This window comes from Corvus brachyrhynchos, unplaced genomic scaffold, assembly GCF_000691975.1.
Source record: "Corvus brachyrhynchos isolate BGI_N302 unplaced genomic scaffold, ASM69197v1 scaffold60, whole genome shotgun sequence".
Classification (NCBI taxonomy): domain Eukaryota; kingdom Metazoa; phylum Chordata; class Aves; order Passeriformes; family Corvidae; genus Corvus; species Corvus brachyrhynchos.
Genome location: NW_008236767.1, coordinates 5,404,707 through 5,417,349, shown reverse-complemented (window position 1 = coordinate 5,417,349; position 12,643 = coordinate 5,404,707).

Sequence of the window (12,643 nt, the reverse complement as noted above, 5' to 3'; positions counted from 1 at the left end):
AGACATTCATTCTGATAAGACAGTGCCTCTCCAGTCTTTCCAAAATCAAGAACCTTCATTTTGCTCCAGGTTCACACACCAATCTTGAGGATGGTCAGCATAGACTGAGATACCTACATTTGAAATAATTCTGGTAACAATTCACTTACATGATTAAAGCATGCCTACTTGTGCATTTAATTGAGATGAGGTAGTGTAATTATACGATAATACCAAATATTTATAGGAGCGCTTTCCATGTTTAAAGTACTGTAGAACCACTGCTTGATTAACTAGGATGAATGTAAATAATCTTACAGAGTACATTCCTCAGGAGTTGGCAGCTGACCAACCTACACCTTTCTGCAGCAGCAAGGTGTAACTTTCAGTTAGCACACTCAAATCTAGATGATATTTCGGAAGCCTGTGATTAGAAGGACGTGCCTTTCTCTTGTGTGAAGAAAATTCTAACTCCTTTCTCCCTTGTTCTTAGGAACTTCTTCCCAGGCCTTGCTCCAGTACAAGGCAGGCAAGGAGGCCCCCAGAATACCTTCCTAACAGGAGACAATTCCTCAGAGTCAGTTATTCTGGAAGAGTGTTTAGGTGCCACTGGCACCTGTGCTAAACGTTTCCAACCTGCCTACAATTCATCTACTCTTTTATAAAATACCTTTGGTGAATATCCTGGTATCATTGAAACTGAAGATGCTTTTGGCAGTGATTTAACATAGCTTGAGTTTTACCTCAGTTTACTTCATAGTATCTGGGTGTCATTTATGCCCATTGCTTCTAAGACATTATTTCAGAAGCAGCTGCATTATCCTTCATAGACACCATTCTTTTTCATACAGATAGCGGAGGCTTTTAATAAGTGAAACAGAGAAACCAAACCCTTATTACTGGTGGACATGTTGTTCCCAGGCATGTGGGACTTAGCTGTTCTTGCTGCACATACTTTGGCTCAGTCAATGTCTTTGAGTCTTCTGAGCTCCCCTGGGATTCCCACCCCAAAGTTTGCTATTTGCTTTTACCTCCTTTCTTCCAGTCCCACGACTTTTGCAAATATTTTGCTACAAATTCTGATTTTTGAGAATTGGAAAAGTTATGTTCATCTGCTGTTCATTGAGACAGCGTGCACAACAAGAATGTGCATATGTGAATGCAGAGCCATATGTGAGTCCAGCCTGGCTATGGCTTGGAGCACTTGCTACAGATTCTTGCCATAATGAAATTATCCATCTGATGATAATATATACAGCTCTAGAAGAAAGTCCTCAGTTTAGAAGTGTCAAAGACTACATTGCTACCATGTGCTTTATCTAAAAGGTCCTTAGGATGATACACATGAATAAGACACCATTTGCATTCTTTGGAAAAATGAAATTATTCTGATTTCATGCCTCATGTAGTCCATTTTATAGCAATTGCCAAAGTCTGTAGAGGATGCTTGCTTATGTTGCATAATCTAGTGAAGCTCTTTTGAGAAGATCAAAGTCATTAATGGGTAGTTGGAGCAGTCCTAGACATTTATTCTGATGCCTAATTTGCCCCTACATCAAACACTATATTAAATAATTCAGCCATACCAGAAACAGTTGTTGTTTCTGTGTTTGAGGTGTAGAGGATGAAAATCACTACTGCAGAGCTAAAATTCAGTAGAATAAACAGCAATTCGGATAAGTGGTATTTTCTTCTGTTGCTTGGTTACCAGAGAAAACTTAATCGTGTTTGTATCTCAACAGTATTTGCCATGTTAAATAACAACAGATTGTTCTATTTTACTTCTTATGTGCCTTTTTATTAGGTGTGCCTGAATAGTTAAAAAAAAAGTTTCTTTAGCAGGAAGACTTACTGCCTTAGCAGTACATGCTAATGCTTATTCTTTTTGTTCGGAAGAAACAAAAAAATCCCTTCAGTTTTAATTCCTTATTCTAGGAAGGGAAAACCAGCCAACTTTTAATTTTCCAATCAAATTATCTTTGATGGGACCATTAAGGTTTAATGTGCAAAAGGAAACTGAAATGCATTCTGGAGCACAGCAGTGACCAAAACTTGTCCAACGAAGCACGGTTCTGGCAATTTACCAGCAGTCAAAAGTCTGGACTTAATTTACTTTAAATTATGAGTGCAGTATCCTCATCTGTGTCACTGAGATGAGATCCATGCGAGGACAGATCCCACTGGGGAATATTTCATCATCAGAGACACTAATAGGCTTATTTCCAGAATATGCATACCCTACAAAGATAAAAAACAAACCACAACTCTTTGTATTTAATTTTACTTTGCAGTATTTAAGATATCAGAAAAATAACTGCTTTACTTCCTGTAACATAAAGCAAGGCACTTTATGAGCATAAACAAAATGATTACATCTGTTTCATTACGACCCATAAAGCATTCCCTGGCATCTTGTGTGATTGGGTGATCCTTCTCAAATGGCCATGAGTTGTATTACAGCAGCATTTTATGGTCATCTAAATTTTTATGGCCATCTGAATTTAGCTACTTTGTGAATTCCCCAACTGTAACTAGTCATACCCAGCACTGTCCTTCCTTTCCTGACATGTGCAAACTGCAGACCTCCAGTTTGTGAACCAGTGGTGGAGGGGGATGGCAGGACTAGGTTGAACTAGGTCCAGGTTTAATGAGGAGAAGGAAGGGTGGTCTAAAGAAATACCTGAAGTAGCCTGCTCCTCTAATGACTGCCCTCATCCCTGGGGTACAGCTGCTCAGCCCATGGTGGGATTCAACCCTGTGTGAGGCAAAGGCCCTCTCCAGGAAACAAATCTTCTTGCACTGGAATGAGGTGCAGCCTGGATGCTTGCACTGAATGGCATGGATGCTGGGCTGTCCCCTGCCAGCCCCCCTCTAGCTTTACAGTGATTTACTGTCCCTTCCTTCTCTGTACCCTGCAGATTCAGGTGACACAGGCAGCAAACCCTCTGCCTCTGCACACAGTGAGGTGATATCTCCACACCCTGCCTGTCACATGCTGCCAGATCAGACAGAAGTACCCCCACAAGTTTGCTGTTTAGTTTAATTGTCTCCATGTTTCTCCTTTCAAAACTGGGGTATTCCCAGTATGCACTTGCCTCCCAGGGCTCCCTGTCAGCCTGGAGGCTCTGTTGCATCCCAATCAGCTGGTGAAGTCCTGTGGTGGCAGGCTGCCCCCACCATGCCTGTGGTGCTCATCCCTGGGTCAGCTTTCCCTTTTACAGTGCTGGGGACCAAGGGCAGAGGGCAGATGGAGCTGAGTGGCCATGGACCCATCAGACAGGCAGCTGATGGTGCCACTGCCCGTGACAGGGATGGCATAACCTTGTCAGGAAATATGACACAGCCACTGGCCACAGCTCCTCTAGATGCTGCCCAGATGCTTTTTAGGAGTAAACATCAGTGCATTTTTTTTCACTATCAACTATGGCTAAAATTGAAAAGAAGAACGCAGATGTAAAATAACAAAAAAATTCACAGTATGCTGCAGATGTCTATAGCTTTGTTTTTCAGAGTTTCTTCACCAGGCATTGCCACTGGTGCTACATATCAGCTGCCTTTCCTGTTTCAATCAGGGGACAAGGCCATTTAGGCATGTTCAGCAGCAAAACTAGAAACTTTTACTGCACTGTCATTTCCTGTATGGCATCGCACACCTGTGTGCCCTTTAACTACAGGCACTGCTTCATCAAAAGCTGATGAAATCACTTTGGGCCTCAGAGGTTCTCAGAGGCTTCCTTGGTTTGCACTTGTGGGAAACACTGGAGTTTCTTATGTATTGTCAATGCTGCAGCCCTGACCGTGTGAGATCAGACCCCTAACGGCAAGCAGCTTCCCAAGAGATTAGATATCTGCCCTGCTCTGCACCTCTTAGAAACTGAGGGCTTTCCTGCTTTGTTGAAAGGGTCCTTATGGGCATTCTGAAGCACTGCTCCCTGAAAATGTTAGGAAAATGTGGTTCTGTTGGTAAATGCCAGGGGTCTCTAAAGAGATCAGCTAAAACCCTGATCCACAGTCTGCTCTGTGACTGTCTCCTTCTGGTTTCCTCCCCACAGCCTTACATAGTTTTGAGGGTGGCCAAGTGGAAGGCTATTTCTGTCCTATGAAGAAGAGCTGAGATTCCCAACCAATAGTGGTTTACACTGACTTTCTTTTTCTCTTCTCCTCCCTTCCTCCCCATGTCATATTTTTCATTTCCTTCTAAGCCTGTCTGCCTGTTAGTCATCCTAAAGCACCCCAAGAAGTGAATCCTGGCTTACCTCGTCTCAGTCTGGAGATATCAAGAAGAATCAGGGATCAGAAAAGCACAGAATCCCCCAAGGAGCTCCAGGCATTCCCTGGAAAGGCAATTAGTCATGGCCAAGGATCTGTACCATGCACCTGTCACAGGAATATAATCATTATCATAGGCATCCTCACTTCACCAGCCCCTGGGGCTGCAGAAGGAATTGAATTGTTTCCCTGTTTTCCACCCAGCTCTGACAGACTTATGATGATAGCCCTTGGAAATGGTCCTGAGACCTGCCATGCAAGACTGGCAAGGAAGATGCACCTGTCCCCCAATCACCTATTTGATTGCACTTGAAGAAATGACTGCTTGGAGAGTAAGAGTGGGCACAGCTGGAGAACAGTGTTTCTGGCTTCTCAGCTTGGGGTACCAGGTGTGTTTCCCAGATCTCTGGAGGAGCATCCAGACAGCATCCCATCACCACACAAGGATAAAACCAGGATAAGGTATTAAGAACCTTTGCCTATTTTACCACTGTTTTCACAGGAGCAAAGTGTACCATGGCACACTCTTTAAACCAGTGTTCCATGGCTGGAGATCTTGCAGTCTGGAGACAGGCTGTTCCCCTGGGTACCAGTGTTTATTATTTACATTGCACACAGGGAGATGCTCAGGCCCCTCTGGGACAGCTGAGTTTCTCCCAGCATCCATCTCTCATCCCATGCCCATAGGGATATGGGCTATTTATTGATATGAACAGTTCAGAAGGAAGGGTTCAACACTGCGGTGGAGCAGCAGAGAAGCTGGTGAGGTAAATACCCTTGAGCACTCCTGTGCCACGTCATGACTGCTTTGTAAGGGAACCCTTCAGTGGCAAGTTCTCAACCTCATGGTCAAACCCAGCATCTGGAAGAGGGAATACCTTTACATGAGTATTCACAAGAATCCATGTTGGTTGTTGCTTTCCCTGATGCCTTTGATAAATTAAGTAGATAAATCTGCCTGCTGATTATGCAGATTTCCAGTGACAACTTTCACAGAACAAGAGCAGGCAGTTGTGATTTCTTTGATACAGGAAATGAAAAAGTTGCATTTTTAAAGCAGAGGAGATGCCTGCAGTGTCTTTTGCAAAAGTCAGGAGAAGCAACTGTAGTACAAACACTAGAGAATCAGAATGGCTAGGGTAGATACTACATTTTATCCCCACAGACAAAATGTAATGTGTTTCCTTCCATATAAACATCTTTCTTTCATGACCACTGGTGTGTGCCAGGATGAATCTGGGTTGTGTCCCTCTGGGGGCCTAGCATGTAATCTCACACTGTGAAACAGCAGGAGATAGCTGCCTCCACTAACCACTAAAACTGAACTATTGCCAACCTTCCCCTTCCTTCCTCCAAAAATCTCTCCAAATTGCTTATAAGAGCTTTTATAGGACCTGCTTGCTCTTTCTGGCTCAGAGAAAACACACAGCTGAGAATTCTGTTTGGAAATATCTCCGCTGTAAATAACTTTTTATTCATCCTATTTATGTAGCAGTCTATGCCTCAGCATTTTCTTTGGAAGTATTCAGGAGAAGCCATTAGCTAATCCTCCAATAAAAAACTCCTAATAAATTGAATGGTCAATGTTTGGATGGGGCAATCTATAAACACTCAGGAAATAATGTGGGATTAGTCACTCATTAAGATACAGACAGGTAGTGCTCGTGTGATCTTTATGTGATATTCAAATGGCTGGCAGTGTTATTCAACAAGAATTCAAGCTAACTTCCTCTTGGTGCTTGTAAGTGGTCTGGACTAATGGAGAATGTTCTTTAAATGTTGCCTGCTTGAAGAATTTTATATAAGAATCAATTCAAAAACAAATTTGTCAGCAAATAGCATTAGTAGGGCTGAAAAGCATCTCACAAAGAAATGGTCTTGAATACCAAGCTGAATACCTCACCATGCACTGTGTGCTTAGCAAATCTAGTATTCAGAAATCTTAGGAATAAAATTTCTCGCTTGGGTTTTGCCTGGGGAAAAAGGTCTATGGCAAATGACAGCATTTTCATGTCAGACTTTCATCAATTCCCATAGGCCAAATCCAAAGGGTGTCAGTGAGAAAAACACTCTGAGGAATCTAGAGGGAATTTTGCCAGGTTACAGACCTCCCAGTTACCCCTTATCAATATATTATAGCAAAAGAAGAAGGAATAGAAGAGGTGACATGCTGGCAGCATACAAGCCAAAGGAGAAAATAACATGAGCTGGCAAGACAGCAACTACATTTAGGACTTGAAAGCAAACTGTGGTCATTAGAGATCTACGGTTTTCAGTCTAACTGGAATTCTAGATTCCAGTATGGGCTCCATCTTAAAAAATAGCACAAAATCCAAGAAGCACTGAAGGATAGTAAAATGCCTTCAAGAAAAATGCTTCAAGGAATGGCTTGTATCAAAGGGCATGAATTTATATATGCTGAGACTGAGTCTGAATTCAACAGCCATTTTGTTTAAAACCTTATTCAGGAAAGAAGGCAGAGATAACACAGGCACGAAACAAGAATTAAGAAAGACTTTTTTTTGCTGTGGCAGGAACAGAAGAAAGGTTTGAAAAGGTTCAGCTAAGGCTTGGCCTACGAACATTTTTTAAATACTATTTTTAGCTGGATGTAAGATCAGTTTTGCAGCACAAAACACAACCATATTTGCATACACATGCATATGTATAATCTGTAATTCCCCTGCTGTTTAGGCATCTTATTCCAGCAGAGAAAGATATAACATCTGATAGAAGACTTGTAAAACTTGGGAGACCATACTGTTGAAATGCTACAAATACAACTAAACAAACATAAAATCTGTGTGCTGTAAGTTCCAAATTCACGTACGTATATGTATAAACAAGACCAGCACTTTCATGTCTGAATTCACTGTCACACTGAAAATTGCTGAAATTAAGAGCCTGATGTAGAACAGGAATGCTTTCAAGGTGGTAAAACTGGACAGGGACTTGCCAGGAACAATAGGGCCATCTGCTCCTCATGGGGGTGAGCAGGGAAATGTCAGAGCTGGAAGGCTCTACTGGGACTTCTGGAGGGAACACTTGCTCCTCACAAAGCATCTAGCACTATCCCTTTCCACCTGGGCAGAAAACACCTCCCAGTTCTAATTCTCCTAAACTCAATGAAGGTTAAAAGAGCTATGAAGGATATCCAAACCCTAATTTGTCCACAGTATATCCATTGAAATTGGCAAACTTAGTGTGATCTCCTTCACCCTTCCGTTGCAATCTTAATCACAGAATGGCTGAGGTAGGAAGGGGCCTCTGGAGGTCATCTGATCAAGGAGAGCCATCACCTACAACAGGTTGCTAGGAGCATGTCCAGACAGATTTTGGACATCTCCAAGAATGGAGACTCCACAACGTTCCAGAGTAACCTGGGCAAGTGCTCTGTCACCCTCACAAAGTGTTTCCTGATGTTCAGAGGGAACCTACTCAGTTTCATTTTGTTCCCATTGACTCTAGTCCAGTCACTGGGCACCACTGAAAAGAGCCTGATTGCCCTCTTTGCACTCTCCTTCCAGGTATATAAGCTGGTCCCTGAGCCATCTCTTCTTTGTGCTAAACAGTCCAGTTCTCAGCCTTTACTCAGAAAAGGGAAGCTCCTGTCCCTTAAGTATGTTTGTGGCCCTGTGTCAGACTCTGTCCAGTACTCTACATCTCTCTTGTACTGGGGACATCAGTACAGGACACAGTACTCCAAGCATGGCCTCAGCATTGCTGAATAGAGGAGTAGGATTGCCTCCCTTGACATGTAGGGAGCCCTTTGTCTAATGCAGCCCACGACACCATTAGCCCTCTTTGCTGCAAGGACACACTGCTGGCTGATGCTCAACATGGTGCCCACCAGGACCCACAGGTCCTTTTGTGACAAGCTGCCTTCCAGCAGAATATATACTGCAGCCGAGTATATTCCCCAGTATATACTGGTGCATGGGGGTGTTCCTCCCCAGGTGCAGGACTTTGCACTCTCCTTTTTGAATTTCAGGGTGCTCCATTTCTCCAACCTGTAGAGGACCCTCCGGTGTATCAGCCATTCCTCCCAGGTTTGTGTCATTAGCAAGTTTGCTGAGACACACTGTGCCCCATCATCCAGATCATGTAACTCTTCTCAAGATGCTAAACAAGAGCAGAGCCAGCACTGACCCCTGGGCTTCACTGCTAGTTACTGGTCTCCAAATAGATTTCAGGCCACTGTCACAGCCCTTTGAGATCAGCTGTTCGGTTAGTTTTCAATCCACCTCACCAGCTGCTTCTTCAGGCCACACTTCACCAGCTTGTCGACGAGGGCCTGATGGAGACAGTGTCAAAAGCCCTGCTCAAGTCTAGGTAGAAAATACTCACTGTTCTCCCCTCACCTACTGGGCCAGTCACCATGGAAGGTTAATACAAAAACTAAGAAGAGATTGGTATGGCAGGACTTATGGTCAGATTTGTAAGCACAGCACTGGTGAAAATGAAAGCTTACAAATAAACAAAATATTAAAAAAATATGTTTAGGAAGCAGATAGATCTTTTAGCTATCCATGCCTGCCACTGAAAATCCCTCAGACATATGACAGATGCCAGTGATGAAATTCCTTATTTAGACTGACACCCCGTCTCCAAAATGCCACGTACTCCAAGTCTGATTCTCAGCCTAGACTTTACTTTATGACTTTTTCAAGGAAAATATGATACATGTCTTCCTAGGTCTTTGCAAAATGAATAAAAATTCTCTCAGAATCCTAAGTGCAACTGAAGTTATACATAACACTAATAATAATACTGTTAATAGTAATATTAATTATATGGCTGTTTAGCATTATTTGCTTAAATTGAAAACCATTCATATTAATACAGACAGCAAATTGCATGAACTTCCTTTAACCTCTGCAACCCATTAAGAATTTCAGTATTTTTGGCTAATTACAGTTGCAATTCATGGGGCCTGCTTGCCTTCTAAGTTAGCTAGGTAAAATACCACTCTCTCCCTGACATTTCCTTCCTTTGTGTATCCCGGTCATCCAAGTGCAGAACTGACTTTTCCACATTTGTGATCAGTCTGAATTTAAGGAGTATTTGAGGTGAAGGTGGAGAGGGATGTAAATGTGCCTGATAAAGGAGGCAATAAAAACTACAAACTGCTCTTCTCAGCTTTTCAAAAGCACAATTAAGAACTTGCTTTATCTGCTGCTACAGATGAGACCAGAAGCTAAAAAAGCTTGGGGAAGCAGGAAAAAGTAATTTTTGCAATTTCTTTTTTTTTTTTTCCTATGCAGATTATTTTAAAGAGAAGCTTTCCCTTTTTAGACCTACCAGTTTCCTTTCTAACAGCAATCTGCCTGATTGCTACTGGCTTCCAGGCCACACATATGCCCTTGGTCTCCACAGGAAACTCAAAAAGAGGTAATGTAACTCATAAGACTGCTTCTATACACAGAAATGTGCATGTATAGGGAGCATAAAGAAAGATACAAGGATATAGTGAAGAGCTCCTTCTGGGTGCTCTGAAGAAAACAAGGACATGTGATAGGTTAAGAGGGTGACAGACTATGCAGATGGCTTTGCCACACACACAGCCATGGCTGGTCCCTGTGGGTCCCTTGGCACTTTCACCATATTCCTGGGAATTCAAGCCTTCCATGCTCTGCAGCAAAAATAAATTTCTAAGGACTAGTAAGCATTACTAAAGCTAACTCTTCCAAGGGCCTGTGTATGAGTGTTCAAAGATGCTTATCATTTCCTACAGCTAGAGGCAGCCATTTAGTTTTGGCAGATGTTATTTTATTTGTTCAGGCTGAAAGGTCACTATAATTCTGTCAGCTTTATTTTCTGTATTTAAAATGTCACCCCAAACAGGTAGCTAAGGTAACACATTTGCTTTCTACATGTCTTTTACCATTTTTCATGTCAGAGAAGGTCTTTTATGGCTTAGGAATACTAATTAAGTTTGAGAACTGGTCTTTGAAAAAAACACTTGAAGGAAGTGAAGCACCTTTTTAAGACAATTGTCTCAGTTCCAAGTGTGCTCGATTCCATTGTTTTTCTAGGGGCTTTGACATGTTTGCTTCTGGCAGCATTTCTTTGCTTTCTCAAAGCATCTCTTCATGTAAGAAAACAATTACAATGATCTGAAGTGTTTCCTGCTTCTGTCCTCCATTTCTGTGCTCACATTTACTTGTGCCTCCAGTTTGCACCTACAGAGATACATAATAAACGTGACCCTGTGCTTTGAAGGCCATTTCAAAAAAGCCATTAAAGCCATGGTTATGGGGATACCTGCATTGATCTGTCTGTTGATGCCCACCATCCACGAATCCTGGCTGTGCAAACCAACTCCCTCCTTCACACCAGCTCCTGAGCATGGCTGAATCTGTGCTAAGCTATTACAACATGTCATGCAGGTCAAGAACTATCCCTGTTTTTCTAATTTAATTTTGGTTTGTTTTCTGTCATCTTAGCTTGCTGGAACGGCTTCATGAGGATCACAGAGCACTAGAACCACAGGGAGAGGCAAGAGAACAATAAACCATGGGCAAAGGGAGGAGGAAGGTGGAACAACAACAACCAGCACTTGGATGGAGTCCCACTGCCATGGCAGGACATCTTCATTTATTGGAAAGACCTTGGTGGCTCCAAGGATGCAGTTTTGCCTTGCCACATTTCCCCAGGGATAGCTTCTTTGCTTCTTTTTCTAATTAGAAACCCCCTACCTTTTGCTGAAATTTGAAACACAGGTATCTAAATGCATTTGAACTGACATGTCAGTCAAATACTGCTAACTGTGCTCCAGAGAATACCATCCACTTATTAACTAACTTATACCAGGCACATAAAGGTAATAAAGATCTCTTGCTGCATTGATTAATTCAATGCACTACAATTCTTTTTTTTTAAGCTGAAGAATTAAAGCTCTTATTTTGTAGTATAAATGACTTGAAAGGAAGACAAAAACATTCTGGTTTTGAGAAATTTTTATGAATGGATTTCTTCGAACATCCTGTTTTTGCATCTTGTCCTTGTCAAGATGGACATGAAAGTAAAAAGACCAAAAAGAACTCTACAAAAGAATACTTATTTTCCTTGTAAAATACAGTAATGATCAACGCTGACTCTAAGGACTTGTGATTTTTTTATTCCATATTGTTGTGCAAGTTCTAAACCAAACTGCAGACAGGCATGATATCATTGTGAAGCACTGAGACCCTAGGTCAAGACAAAGACCATCATTCACTCTTTTAATTTGCTTTTGAAATTAAGTTCAGAAAAGACTGCAGAAAACCTGTTCCTTTTGTACTATTTAAGTATTTTCACAAATGTGTTTTTATCTTTTTTTTCTTTCCTGACCACATGGTTTGAACATACAGGTCAATGTGACCTTACAGCTTCCTGGGGGAAAATTAGTTGCAGAGAGATGGCAAGCAAAGAAAGAGTCACTGACAAAAAATCAGTGGGTTTTCTGCAAAACACATTTACTGCTTCTTGGCAGTCTCTGCCCTCAACTCCCACCTTTGCTTTAGTAGCATCTGCTCTGATTTTCTTATCTTGCACTGAGTGGTCCAACTAGAACTTCATTATTTGGAATGTGCATTCCATTCACTAATGTGCATCTGATTAAACTTGGCTCCAGATTACCTTAAGTTAGAAGCACATTATAACTACATCTTCACAGAATGCTGAAACATCCCACTTCCCAGAAAGCATTGGCAGAGGTCCAAATTTTATTGAAATCACCAGGACTGAGACCTCTAATTTCCATTAAATATTGAGACAGATTGATAAAATGGGACAGACTCAGGATGGTGTATGGAGGCATACACATGTGTATGTCTGAACATGTCCCATGCATACACACTCACATGCTATACCATGCCCTTATACATCCACTGAACCCTCTAAAGGATTCTGCACACTTGTGTCCTGACATCTTTTTCCCAGAAGCAGACTGATATTCAACAAAACTGTTCAAGGTAAATGAAGGCAAAGAACTGAGTCAATGTCAATCAAAGTTCTCCCACCTAAATCCACCAAAATGGCAGATTCAGGAAGTTCAGAAAAGGGCAAAGAATAAGCCCCAGGCTGTTTCTCATGCCAGTCCACCTTGCAGCGGAGTGCAGTTCCCCCTGCGGTCCCCAGGCTCATGTGCTACTTCCTTGGACTGAACAGAGTCCATGCTACCTTTCTTGTGCTACAATTCACTGTCTGGCTCTAAAAGTTTCTGCTGCACCTCACTGCCCACAGGGGTGAATCTGGCATTTAGCATTAAGCTGCTGTAGGTAGGCTTAGGCCACTTTGTCTAAAAGCAGAGTAGATTAAAAGGAAGTGAACCTGGTCTCAGGTATTCAAAATGATAAGCAAATAAACAAACAAACAAAAAACGTGCCCTGATTAAGCCAGTCCAAATCCCTTC